Consider the following 14,771-nt stretch of genomic DNA (forward strand, 5'->3'; position numbering starts at 1 on the left):
GGACCGGGTCTAGCGGGATATCGGGTTACAAATGGCCATGCTACTACGCTACTTTGGAGCCAAAACTTGGAAACTTTGAGTGCACCGCATGCAGGAATAATTTCAGAATCAGAGAGGGCGGAGGGCCCGCCACAGATCTCTTCGTTGAAGCCTCACAGTGAAACCGCTGCAGCAACATGGTCTCTCTAATTAGTTCTCAGTGGAGCAAGCCTATCGTGTACCAAGGGGGCCTGCCATGACTGGGAGTGCCCCACATCCTATAATGGAGAGGACTTTCAGCTATAGAGATAGAGATGTAATATTGTAAACAGCTAGCTCTGTCCTTCCACTCAAATATGAAAATTAGACGATCACATTTTTTCTGCACTTCACCATTAAAGTTCAGAGGTTGAGACATTCCTTCCTTAAGATGAAGAAGGTGCTACGTGAAAGAGAACTAAAATATGCCATGTTATTCCTGGCCCAACCTAGGGTGGTGGCGATGGTTAAGACATGTTTTTATAACTCACCTGAGGAAGCCTGGGACTGGCTAGATGGAAGGCAGCACCCTGGGAACAGATGACCGAGTAACTACTATGATAAGAGCAGCAAGGAAAAACAACGAGAGGTGCAACAACAAGGCCAGGAGATGCTGCGGAGATACCTTGCGACGCGAGGGGCTCTGGAGCCCATACACACCTTGGTAAACATACAGAGACTTGGGCAGAGATGGCACTCTTGACCCTGAGCAGGTCCAGCTGGCCCCCATACAATGCAACTACTGGGGAATTGAATGGCCTGGTTGATGATTATTCCCCCATCACTGGACCTGAATTGTTGAGTTTGTGAAAAGATGTCAAGATGACCCGGGACATTGTAGTGACCCACGTTGACAGTGGCAGTGTGGATAAAACATTACATGCTTACCTTGGGAGGTGTGGAGGGCGGATGACCCAGTTGGGACGTGCTCCCCTATATTTAGTCATGAGGGATGGGATACACAGGCGCTCTGCAATGTTGGCGGGGTGGGCAGTCTTGAGTCCACGATGCAGGGAGGCAAGGAGGAGGGAGGTAGGAGACTGTTATTTAAGTTGTTTTACTGAGTTTTGTAGTCAGTGTATGTTGATGACAGCGCTATTGATTTATGGCAAGTGTTTTGGACAATTGGACAATATAGGACAGAGCATATCCCAAGTGGACCCGAGGGCATGTGTTGTGGGCTCTCCCGCTGCTCTATGATATTCAATGTTTAGACTGAGAATCTCATCCGGGGCTACTGATCTCCCGGTTGCGATGTTACGACATTGTATATGTAAGATATTATGAGCCATATTCTCAAGGAGCTATTGCCGAGTTAATGGCACTGTAGCTCAGCCAAACTCGCGATAAATGTATCACCCCATTCACAAGCTGGTGCTAACAGCCCATAGCACCAGTTTACCTGCGATAGAAGCCGCAAAAAACATCGCCACAGATGACCCCGGCAACTATTACTAATGAGATGCAGAGTAGGCGTTCCCATGCTAAAAGCCGCGACAACACTACTCCACAACATTCTCAATGACCAGCCACATCGGTGAAAAGACCACGAAACATGCAATAAGGCGCGTTAGCAGCAGAAAACTAACACCTGCTCAGACCTGGTGCAAAGTCGGACGGCAGCCTGCAACAGAAAAGGGAGCCCAACCCAGAGCCACACCTGAAGAACGACAGATGCCATGGAGCCACTGAACATGTGTGCTGGATACCCAAGAGGGCCACAACACCCACCGCCACCATCCCCAGGACCCCCCCTCCCGGCACCTCCCCAGCCTTAGACATGCCACATCAACTACACGGAATCATCTACCAAATAATCCACCTGATGTCGCACAATCACATCTGGTGACACATTCACCTTTGAAGCAACAAATGACAATTTTGTAAAATAAACACAGAACAGAAATGAAGACACATGGCGGCTCCCCTCGGGACATTCCGTTGGTCACAGCCTACAAGACAAAAATCACGATGAGAAGGTGTGTCCTGCGCACATCAAGGGACAGAGAGAGAGCGAAGGAGAGAGAGAGAAAGAGAGCGAGAGAGAGATAGAGATAGACAGACAGAGAGGGGGAGAGAGAGATAGAGGGACAGAGTGGGTGAGAGAGAGATAGACAGACAGAGAGGGGGAGAGAGAGATAGACGGACAGAGAGGGGGAGAGAGAGATAGAGAAAAGAAGAGAGGGAGAGAGAGTGCCGACACTACGCACCCAGCCCACACTGCTCACCTGCTGCCACCGGTGTGTCTCCAACCACGTGCCGGTATGTAGTGCAGTTGTACTGCAGTTCACCAGGTCCCACATCTGAGAAAGACCCATCATCTGTAACAGAGTCCAGATACATGAATGGCACAGTACATACAAGTGCACACAACATCATCGCCTGTCTGCCCCTGTGCACCCAGGCAGCTGCACCCCAGCCCCTCCCGCCGCCCAGCAGTGTATGCCCGCCCCTGCGCACCCAGGCCTCACTGCTCACCTTCTGCTCTTGGCGTGTTGCAATGAGGGCCCACCACGTGCCGCTGCAAGCCACAAGCCCAGGGCCGTGTCACCCTCCACATCATGCAGCCCCACTCCGCAGGCCACCAGGTTTCACTTTTGGTGCTGGGTCTTGAGTTCGCCATGAAAGAGGACATACCAGTGCACCCGGCCTCATCGCAGGCTGCACACCCACTCAGTCCTTGAGGTTCCACTAACTCTGTGACCCGCGAGGCCACGCCACATTGCGGTAGGCCCCCGCTGTCCGCTGGCTCAGGCCTACACTGCGGTCCAGCAGGGCACACAAAACCTGAGCAGTCAGGACCGCCGAGATGGGGCATCATCGCAGGCTGCACACCCGCTCAGCACTTGAGGTGCCCCTACTTCAGTGCACCAAAAGTCACCGTCCCATGGCGGTGTGCCTGTGCCCCGCAAGTCATGGACCCTCTATGATTGGGTCACGTGGTGCAGACACCATCATGTCACCTTCGGGCCTGCGGAATGTGATGTTGCAGGCCCCTGGGCCCTCATGCCTACATGCATACCACACAGATACACCCTGAGAGAGGCTGGAAATGGTGTCGAGCACATGTGCCTGGCCCTTTTTGTTGGCAGGATCACATGTGCTGTGACGCGTGTGCTGGATGGTGTGTTGTGGTGTGGGTGTACACCAACCATGAGGGAGTGGCTGTGACATGCTGACAACTAGACCTGTGACCAGCAGATCCCTACAGGGAAGACGTGGGACATGTAGCGTTGTTGTCCCCCCCGTAAGCATAAGCGGAGTGGGCTTGCCTGGCGTATGCCAGTCCAGATTAAGGGTTAGAACAATGACCCCGGGGCTCTGGGCGTTGTTCCGTACGGGGCTGGACAAGGAAGTAACAAATGCGTGTGTCCCTGTGGTTGCGTCGGCGCCACCCGGACAACATTTGGCAATGTGTCACCCTGTGACCCAAGTCCAATAACATGAGCCACGTGGACGTAAGAGGAATTCACTGACCCTACATTCATCCATACCACCACACTAGAAAGACCATAGACACGACACATCTGTGTGATTCGGAATGTTTAATGCACTTTCAGTGGAGTGTTGCATCTGGAGCAGTACAGGGCCATGCAAACCCCACTTTCAAATGTTGGCCTGTGGAGGGCCACCCAGAGTCTTTCAGAGAATGTCAAGTTCAAAGGAAGAGTTCAGTCTGCAGTCTGATAGATGTGTCATTGGCGATCATACAGAAAATGGCAGTCCATTGCGAGGTCCAAGGTGAGTGTTGCAGAGTGTATCGGGAGACAGTGGAAGGTGATGATGCAGAAGGCGGAATCAAGCTGAAACCGGCCATGTGGCGGAGATGAATGCTACAGTTTTCTCCGTATCAGTAAGGCGGTTTCATCCGCATCTTCGTCCTCTGCTGTGTCATTTGCCTCACGTGTGGGTGGTGCTGGCCTTTCTCCAGCACTGTGTGGCAGTGACACCTCAGGGGCCAGAGGTGGAATGTCTGCCGTACTGTGTGGCACTGACACTTCAGGGGGTGGAGATGTGGATGTAGTGGTAGCAGTAGCATGCATCAGCACCAGGCCTTGTGGCAGCAATGCCATGAGGATGGTTTTGAGGTAATTGTGAAACCCAGCTACCTCTCACTGGTGTGCAGTCGTGGCAGCCGCTCTTTCCACATTGGCCCGCTCCATGTTCTCCATGAGCCTCCTCATAAGTCCCAACTCCCGGGCGAGCTCGCTGGAGTCACTCTGACCAGACAGTCGTTCTTGTCTCAGAGCCAGGACTCTGGCGATGTCAGCCATGGTTCATTGGAGTGCATGGAGCGGACTGTGGGTATCCGTTAGGGACTGTGAGTGGTCCCTGATGGGACTTAGACACCCACGTATGGCATCTAGTTTGTCTGCCATGTGGTCGAAGCCCACCTGCACCTGTTCAGCCAGCTGCTCCTGGCATTCCAACACATGGTGTTGGAAGGCCATGTGTTCTTCTTGGGGGTCCTGGAAGGCAGCCGTGGTGGTGGGTGCTGCCCGCTGTGTGGTCTGTGCATAGGGTGGGGTGTCCCCGTTGCAGCTGGGCTGCCCTGCTACTGGAGGTGGGCTGCGGAGACTGTCAATGAACTCTCGGAGGGCGTCGGAGTCGAAGCTGTGGTGGTCCTCTTCATCATCAGAGAAGAGAGGTTCGGGCTGCACTGCAGGAGGTGTTGACTGTCCCTCTGCAATGTGAAAGGGAGATGCAGTTTGACAATATTTTCACATGTGTGTTGTCGGATTGTACATGTTCACATACAGACTGCATGACTGTGTACATCGTGGCTGTTTTGGAGGGGCTGCCTATTTACTGCGGGACAGTGGACATTTCAACAACATCACAGATGTGTGTTTGAACATGTGCATTGTCACTCACATTTCCCTGCAATGCCACTTGTGATTGGCCAGTGTCTACACCCAGTGGGCGCCAATTGTGCCCTGTGTTCTGTTGTGGACGTGTTGGTGTTTGTGCCACTTTGTTGTCAGTGTTGATGTGCTCTGCATGTTATGTGTGTGGGCTGCATTGGGGGTGGGCCCTGCTGCTCTGTTTTGCTGCCCCTTATCCCTTTCGTGTGCCTTTGACTTCTGTGCTTGTACAGTGCTGACATATAGCATATTTGGGTACATTGTTCTCTTGGTGGGAGTTGGGGTCTGGGGCATGGTTTGTCCGCATATGTGCTCAGCTCAATTGTGCATGTGTGCCATTGTGCCCCTCTCCCCCGTACCCCCAGTCCCTGGTTGTTACTCATCCTGCCACCGTCTCCCCACTGATGACTGTGGACACCATTTCTTCAATGTCGTCCAGCTCCTCCTGTGGCGTAGGACTCCCACCTCCAGTCTGCATTGCTGCCTTCCGGTTGTGACCTCTTCCATTGTCCTCTTCAGCACTCCAACTGCATTGACCTTATCCACAATGGACTGCCATAGTCCATTTTTTGTTGCCAATGACACAGTGGAGGTGACGAACAGTAGTTGATGGTGTTTAACCACCTCCGTTATCAGGATCCTGTTTTCCTGCGGACTGAAGCTCTTCTTCCAACTTTTCTTGTCCTTGCCCTCCCCTGACCCGAGGTCCCCGGCAGGGCCTCCGGGGGGCTTGTGACGCTCTGGTTCTCCTCCGTTCTTGCTCCTGCAACATCCATTGTGCTTGGCTGTTGTTTGGCATTTGTTTGTCAGTTTTTTTTCTACTTTTATGGTGATTGTTCCCGCCTAACGCATGGGAATTGCAGGCCTGTATCGCGATCGACCTTATGGCAGCTTTTTTTGCGTTCGCGTTTCGCATTTTTGCGGCGTGGTGTTGAATTTATCGCGGTCAGTTGACGCGTTATCTGGGAAATATCGCATGGTACCGCTGTGTTGTGTATACCTGGTTAACACGGCATAATTTTCCTGCGATGGACTGCGATGTTGAGGGTTGCGTTAAGTAATTTTTGCGATGGTTATCACACGTTCTTGAGAATATACCCCTGAGTACTGCCCAAGTCTCCTGCAGTTTTCAAATCCTCTCTTGGAATGTGTATGGTCTAGGGGGCAAAATTAAAAGGGAGATAGTGCTACAATACCTAAAATATCACTCACCCAATATAGCCCTACTGCAAGGAACTCACCTACAGGGAACCGACTATTGTGCGTTTAATAGATGGGGTTAAAATCTGGTAGCACATGCTGGCTACACGAGAGGGGTGAGTATCCTAATCCGCAAGTCCTTCCCATTTACCATATGAAATATTGCGCATGACCCTCATGGGCACTTTGTGGTGCTATCAGGACCTTGGGAGGGCAGTCTGTTTCATATTATTTCCCTATACATCCCCCCAGACTCCATGCCGCAACACTCACAGATTTAGGCTGGCTCATTGTTTCTTTGACGCAGGGGGAGCTATTCATTGGAGGTGACTGCAATGCGGCTCTCTGTGGAGAAATGGACCATTGGCCAGTGGGGCTGAGAGACGCCTCTGGCAAGGTATTAGTACACTTTCTATCAGCAAGGGGCCTGGTGGATGTGTGTCGGATGAACAATCCACTGGCCTGCCACTATACCTCTCATTCTGGTGCACGCGACTGTGCAACTCCTGACATTCGGCGAGATGTACTACCTCCCGAGGGAAATCTCCAATCATTCCCCGCTCTGTGCAACTTATGGCATATACGACCTGCATCAGGGGATAATGTGATGCCACTTAACCCATGGTATCTTAAGGTGCCACTGATCCGAGCTGGCCCGCAAGTGGCCACTGTCCAAATTTTGAAGAGAACGAGGGATCTATCAAGTCAGCACAAGGTCTATAGGAGGCCTTTAAGGCAGTGATAAGAGGTCAGGGGGTTTCAGTTAATGCGGGCCACAAAAAAGAAAAAATGATGCAACTGGCTTTGCTAGAAGAAGAGATATGAGTTTTGGAGTCTCGGCTGCTGTTGCCAGAAAACAAAGATGCACAGCACAGACTGCATGTCAAAAAATAAATACAGGGATATTGCGGAGGAGGCAGCTGAGGCAATACACCGGGCGACCTTACATCGCCTAGACGAGATAGGGGCTAGAGCAGGTAAACTCCTGGCATGGTTATATAAAAGGTAAGCAGCTTCTAGATGGGTATTCGAGATCAACTCAGAGGATGGAGGAGGAGCCTAGCGCGCAACCAAGATGGCCGCGTAGGTGCGAGGCTCCCGAGGACCTCCGCAACCTCCCACGACTATCCTGAATTTATCCTGTCTCGGATGAGGGGAATGTGTTGGTGAGCCTGAGCTGAGGTGGCACCCGTTTCCCGTTGTCAAATCGGACCTCGGACACCGGAGTGAGCACCGATTGAAGTCTGCGGCCTTCTCCTCGCCAGACCCCGGATTTGCGCTGAGGGGTGACCCAGTGACAAAGTGAACAACAGCGGCGGGCCGGGCCTGGCAGGTCGCGCACTCCGCGCTTTCGCTTTCGCACCCCCTTGCAATCTCTGCAGGGTTGGGTCGCGAGGCTCTTTGCGTTGGTGTGGTCTCGCTGGGAGACTTGGCCTGCCCGCCGGCTGTGACCCACCCCGCCGATCGGGGGTGGCCCCCCCCGGAGCTTGTGGCCCTGATTGCCTGCCCTTCACGACGTGACTGGTGCGACCGGGAGACTAGTGGCCATGGCCACCAAACAAGATGGAGACCGGGCAAAGACCAAGCCGACCCGGCGTGGCACCACCCATCAGGCCAACAGTATGGACCGCTATACCCTCCAGAAGGGATCTCCCGGCGGACCGCACAAATCCCCTGAGGACCCTCCTGATGCCCCGGACCAGCCCACGGATCTGACTCTGCGGGATGTCATGGGCGCCATTGCCGAGATGAAGGCCTCGGTAGGCCAGCGGTTTGACACACTGGCACAGAAGATCGACTCGGTCCTCGTGGATGTTGGCCTGGTGAGGGCCGATCTTTCCAAGACCAACGACCGAGTTGATTCTTTGGCCCACACCGCATCGGGCCTTACTACGGATGTGGCGGCGCTACAAACAGAGGTGCGCCGGCTTAGTCAGGCGAGCGCGCTTATGGATCGGCGCCTGGAAGACTCCGAGAGTCGGGCCCGGAGAAACAACATCCGCATCATCGGAGTACCCGAGGGACGGGAGGAAGCGGCGGCGGACCTATTTGTGGAGGACCTGATCACTACCCATCTCCAGCCACGGGGGCTGAGTAAATTCTTCGCGGTGGAGCGGGCCCACAGGGTTCCCGGGGGAAGGCCGAAGGTCAGGGCCCCTCCGCGGCCCCTCATTGCCCGGATTTTCAACTTTCGGGACAGAGACGCTATCCTGCAAGCCTCCAGACTTTTGGGGCCGGTTAAGCTTGACAACATGGAGGTGAACTTTTATCCGGGTTTCACCCCAGCGGTCCAGAAGCAGAGACTGAGCTTCCAGGGCGTCAAGCGCCGTCTTCGGGACTTGAACCTTAAATACGCAATGCTCTTCCCAGCCAAGCTGCGAGTGGAGGTAGAGGGTCGCACGCACTTTTTTGATCGCCCCGAAGCGGCCGGAGACTGGCTGGACACTCTGTCTGGGGATCGTGATCTGGGGGGCGGGGGGGGGGGCGGCGGGGGGGGCGGCACATTGGATCGGGACTGAGGGGGTGATGTTGGGCTTCACTCTGGACAAAAATGTTGCCACTCTCGATTAAGCATCTGTCTGTATAATTTCCCCTCCTATGGAGGTTGTATGGGGTCTCTTGGGGGTTCTCCCTCCTCCTCTAGGGGGCTTAGCTAGTTTTTATTATATATATGGGGCGACAGGCACACTGCACGTTGGGGGGGCTGTTCGGGCTCATGCAGGGGTGCAGGGAGGGGGGAGTTTTGTTGGGGTGGGTGGGTAGGGATGGGGGGGTGTTGTTTGTTTTCACCACAAGGCAAAAGTATCATTGTGCTAGCTCTATAGTGCTCTCGGGGGGACGAATGGTGGCTCTTGTCTATGATGGGGGGTAGGGAACTAACTCTGTTGTCCTGGAACGTGAATGGACTGGGGGACAGGATTAAACGTGGGGTGGTCCTGCAGTTCTTGAAGCGCATCTCGCCCGATGTAGTTTTTTTGCAGGAGACACATCTCATTGGCAACTCCTTCTGCGCCATGAATCGGCGTGGCTATCGCCTAGTGGCCCACTCGGGCTTTACGTCTGGCTCAAGTGGTGTGGGCCTCATGGTTAAGAACTCGCTTCCGCTGGAGATTGATGAGGTGCTCCATGACGACAGGGGACGTTATGCGGTCTTGGTGGGAAGGATGGAGGGCAAAGTGGTGGTTTTTGTGTCAGTATACGTCCCACCGGGGCTGCAGTCGACTACCTTTGCGGACCTGGGGCGCCTCCTCCTTGGCCTTCCGGGGGAGATTCTGGTGGTGGGGGGGATTTCAATGCGGTGGTTTCCGGGACTGTGGATCGTCACCCCCCTAGGGACCTCCCCCGGGCCCAAGCGTGGCTCTCTGGTCTATTGGACACTTTGGGATTGGTGGATTGCTGGCGTTTAAAACATCCCACGCAGTTACAGTATACCTTCCATTCGGGGGCCCATGGTAGTCTCTCACGACTAGATTATGTCCTGGTCCCGGCGGCCTATGTTGGGAGGGTGGGAGAGGTGCGCCATTTGGCACGGGGTATCTCGGACCATTCCCCGCTCCTGTTACACCTGGACCTTTTTCCGAGGGGTGAAGGTAGGGTGGTCCCGATCAATCCCTGGTACTTGCGCGACCCCACTATTCGCGCTGAATTGATTAAATCCCTCCAGCGCTTCTTTGACGAGAATGTGGGGTCCGTGCCTTCGGCTGTCTCACTGTGGGAGGCATTCAAGACAGTACTACGAGGAGAGGCCCTGTCCCTCATTTCCCACACCCGGAGGCGCGAGCGGGAGGAGGTGACCCGGGTGGAAGCTGAGATAGCCGAGTTGGAGGGTAATCTAGAAAGTGGGGTGACGGATGCTGTATTACATGTCCTCCAACTCAAGCAAGCGGCCTATAGGGCCCTCGTCACGGAGGCAGCCAGGGGCCTCAGTAGAGAGCAACAGGGGAGATTGTATGATGTGGGTGATAAGGCTGGTAAATTGATTGCGTGGCTGGACAAAAAGGAGAGAGCGAGTCGTGTAGTCCCGCTGATTGAGAAAACAGACGGTGTGTGTGTTACTGAGCCGGAAGAAATTGTCTCCTGCTTCGCGGACTATTTCCGTGGGGTGTATTCCCCGGTGTCTTCCTGCTCTGAAGAGGATTCCCGTGCCCTGCTCAGGGATATCGCACTGCCTTCCCTTTCGGAGGAGGACAGAGCGTCGTTGGACGCCGCTCCAACCTCCGACGAAATTGCCCTCGCCATACGTTCGGTCGCTTCCGGCAAGGCCATGGGTCCTAATGGTCTCCCCATCGAGTTGTACAAATTGAGACCGGATACGCTGGCACCACATCTCCGATCGATGTTCCTGGAGGCCCATTCGGTGGGCTCCCTCCCGCTGGACCAGCGTCTGGCTACAATCGTGGTTATCCACAAGGAGGGGAGACCTCGGGACCGGGTTACCTCCTATCGGCCCATTTCGCTACTGAACGCGGAGCCTAAAATTCTCGCCAAGGTCCTGGCCAATCGGCTGGTCGGCGTGGTGGGCGAACTGGTTCACCAGGATCAGTCCGGCTTTATTCCCCATCGCAACACAGCTCTTAACTTGCGGCGTTTGCATGGGGTGCTTGCACGTGTTCAGTACATACGGGAGCCGGCCATTTTGGCATCCCTGGACGCCACCATGGCGTTTGATACGCTTGAATGGCCATACATCTGGGCGATGCTTGCGAAGTTTGGCTTTGGCGCAGGGTTCATCAGTTGGGTCAAATTGCTGTATTCGGGCCCATTGGCGCAGGTGGTGGTGAACGGCAGAGTATCGGCTCCGTTTGAGCTGGGCCGGGGCACGCGGCAGGGCTGCCCCTTATCGCCGCTCCTGTTTGCGCTTGCCTTGGAGCCCCTGGCAGAGTGGCTGCGGTGGGAGCCTTCCATCCGTGGACTCCGTTGGACCCCCGAGCATGAGGACCGCGTATCCCTATACGCTGATGACATCCTCTTGTACCTAGCTTCCCCACGTAACTCACTTATAGTACTGGTTGATGTTTTGCATTCATTTGGTCGTAATTCCGGCCTTGTCATCAACTGGGCTAAATCGTGCGTGTATGTTCTCTCTGGGGAGGCGCCCATTCTCCCACGGGGCTGTCCGATCCAGATCGCCCCGCAGGGATTTCGGTACCTGGGTGTCTTCATTACTCTGGACCCGGAGGCCCGGTATGATCGGAACTTGCTTCCCCCCCTCCAGCGCCTGAAGGCAGATGTCACGCGCTGGCGGCGCTTGCCGCTCTCGCCGCTCGGCCGGGCGGCATTGTTTAAGATGATGTCTCTGCCGCGCTTCCTCTACGCTTTGCAGAATACTATGGACCCCGTCCCAGCGCGCTACTTCCGTGAGGTGGAGAGTTTACAGCGCCGCCTGTTCTGGGACGGGAGGCCGCGTATCGCCCTGGCGAAGCTGACGCTCCCATGGTATGACGGCGGGATTGCCCTCCCGGATATCAAACGATACTATTGGGCCTCCCAGCTGGCTGCGATTAATCACGGCCTGTATGGGCCCGCTTTAAACCCGGCATTCGAAATGGATAAGATGCTACTCCCGGGTGGGGACTATAATCGAGCGCTCTACTCCAGCACGCCCGACGCTCGGCTGACCGGCCCCACGCGTGTCATGGTGCGAGTGTGGCACGCGGCTAATGTGGCGATGGGGTGGAAGGATCGTCTGACCCGGGCGTCACCACTATACGCGTCCGAGCAGTTGGGCTCCCTGTGGACCTCGAAGGGCTTCGAGAAGTGGGACATGATAGGCATTAGCAAGGTGGGGGATCTCTGGACGAGGGGAGGATTTAAAACGTTCGAGATGTTGCAGACAGAGTTCCACTTGCATGGCAGGGAGTACTTTCGGTATTTGCAGATCCGTCATGCACTGGGCTCCGTCTTCCCGGACGTTGCAGCCATCCCGGAGTGTTCCCCCCTTGAGGATAGAGTGCTGGATGGACACGTTCCGGACAGCACGATCTCACTGATTTACAAAAAACTGATCAATGACCGCACGGGATTGCTGACTGCCCTTCGTGAGGCTTGGGTTGCCGATGGACTGGAGCTGGACGACGAGGACTGGACCCTTGCGGTGGCCTCCCCGAAAGAGGTGGCCATACCGGCCCGCCTTCGCTTCGTCCAGCTCAAGATACTCCACAGAGTCTACATGACGGGGCCGAGGCTTCTGCGTATGGGCTATGCTGTGGACGGGTTGTGTAAGCGTGGGTGTGGCGCTTTGGCGACCTTTCTGCATATATTGTGGGAATGCCCGGAGGTGGAGCGATTCTGGCGTGGTGTGCATGAGGTCCTGCGTGTGGTTACGCATGTGGTGCTGCTACCCGAAGCGAGGAGATGCCTGTTGAATGTGTGGGAACCTACCGACTACTCGGCGCCACAGACGTGGTGGGTGACTCTGGGATATATGGTGGCCAAGCGTGATATTGCTCAACTGTGGGGATCTCAGAGGTCCCCGACTGTCTCGGCCTGGAAGGAGCATATGGATCGGTGCATGTTTCGGGAAAAAGTGGTGTATGTCGCGAGAGGTAAGCCTGGGACATGGGTGAAAGTCTGGGGCCCCTGGAACGCCTACCGCGGGGGAATCTGTACTCCACCGTTATTGCCCGATCCGTCGCCTGCCCCATCCCCGTAGCCGACCCATCTTCCCTGTTCCGGGCATTGAGTTTTACCCAGCCCTAATCCTGATCTCTTCCCCTTCTTGATACTCCTATGGATTGGTAGGGTCCCCCTCTCAGGGGAGCACATGCTGCTATTTCTGATTGTAGATTGCCTTGTGGTTTTTGTTTTTTCTGGTTGTTATTTCAGCTTAAAATGAAACCGTACAGTGGGGTCCGGAAGGTGTGGCTATCAACGCTGCTAACTCCTGTGCATCTTCCTCAGCCGCAACGCGTGCTCTACAATGTGTATCATATGCTCCTTTTGTTTACTAGCGGCCGGCCGGAAGGTTGTAGGCCCATCTTTGTATATTTTTTGAGTTTTGTAATAAACGGTTTAAAAAAAAAATAAAAAAAATAAAAAACTCAGAGGATGGAACACCAGTTAGAGACAGACGGGGTGGCCAATGCCTTCGCTGCATACTACAAACAGCTATATACACCGTCGTCACGAGCCACTGTAGATGAAGCATGTGACTTACTTCTAACCCTAAGCATGTCCTCGTTGGAGACAACTGACAGAGACAGTTTGGAGACTGACCTTACGGATAGTGAAGTGATCCAAGCCAATATCTTGCTGAAGGCTAGGAAGGCTATGGACCCGTTTAGCCTCCCAATCGAATTGTATAAGTTTACAGCATCTAAGTCCGCCCATATTTAGTGAAGATGTATCAGGAGAGTCTCAGGATGGGGAAACTGCCAGAAATTCAGAGACTCTCCAATATTGTACTAATACATAAAAGTGGTAAACTGCTGGAGAATTGTGCGTCTTACACACCGATCTCCTTGCTGAATGCTGAGGTCAAGATATATATTAGCAAACATTTTGACAACCCGTTTAGCTGCAGTGTTATATAAATTTATTCATTCCGATCATTTGGAATTCATGGCAGGTAGGATGACGGCGCTTAACTTGAGATGCCTTCACGGAGTGTTGAGGAGGGTGGAATAAATTCAAGAGCAGGCAGTGGTAGTGTCATTGAATGCTAGAATGGCTTTCAACATGATAGAATGGCTCTTCCTGTTCGCTGTCCTTGAGAGACTGGGGTTTGGATCAAAATTCTTAGCTTGAATGCGGCAGTTGCATAATGAAAGTTAATTGGGCCCCCCTGCAAAGTACACGGAGGGGTCCCCGCTCTGGATTTCCTCCAGAGCTCTCAGTCTCGAGTACTGTGCTGAGGGGGCCCCATGCAGCTCAGGGAACCCCCCCCCCCGCACTGCGGGGGCTGCAGGGGCCTGTGTTGCACCTCTGGGATGCAGCTAATAAATACAGATCCCTTAGCACAGGTAACAGTGAATAGGGGGTGATCTGCATTTTTCAAATTGCAGAGGGGCACGAGACAAGGTTGCACCCACGCCCCCCTGATCTTCGCCTTAGTATTAGAGCCATTGGCGGTGTGGATACGAAGCGACCCATTGATTAGGGGACTGAGATGGTCCAAGAACTAGCAAGATAGGATTTCCCTCTATGCAGATGACATTCTTTTTCACGTGGCGAACCCTTATTTTACATTGCACAGGATACTACATATTTTTGCCCTGTATCAAAATTATTCGGGTTCTACCATAATATATATCCTTCGTGTTCTGAGATAGAGGCTTCCCCGGTCATGTGCAGCAAAGGTAGAGGCAGAAGGATTTTAATACTTAGGTATATACGTAACCAGAGACCCTGTGGTTTTTCAAGAGCATAATTTAGAACCCCCCCTGCGATAACTTCGTGAAGATGTACAGCACTGGAGGACGGAACCCTTGTTGTTGTAGGGAAAGGCTTCCCTATATAAAATGATGGCATCACCCTGCTTTTAGTATGTTTTACAAAATACGCCATATCTAGTTCCATCTACATACTTTCGAGTGGTACAAGTGATAGTGTAAACTCTCCTTTGATATGGGGGACTCCACGGATAGCTTTACAAAAACTGGTACAAAGCTGGTATGATGGAGGGTTTGCTCTTCTGGCACTTCCGTATTATGATTGGACGGCACAACTCATAGTGGTCAACCATTGGGT

Source organism: Triturus cristatus, chromosome 4_2 (genome assembly GCF_964204655.1).
Source record: "Triturus cristatus chromosome 4_2, aTriCri1.1, whole genome shotgun sequence".
Taxonomy (NCBI): Eukaryota; Metazoa; Chordata; class Amphibia; order Caudata; family Salamandridae; genus Triturus; species Triturus cristatus.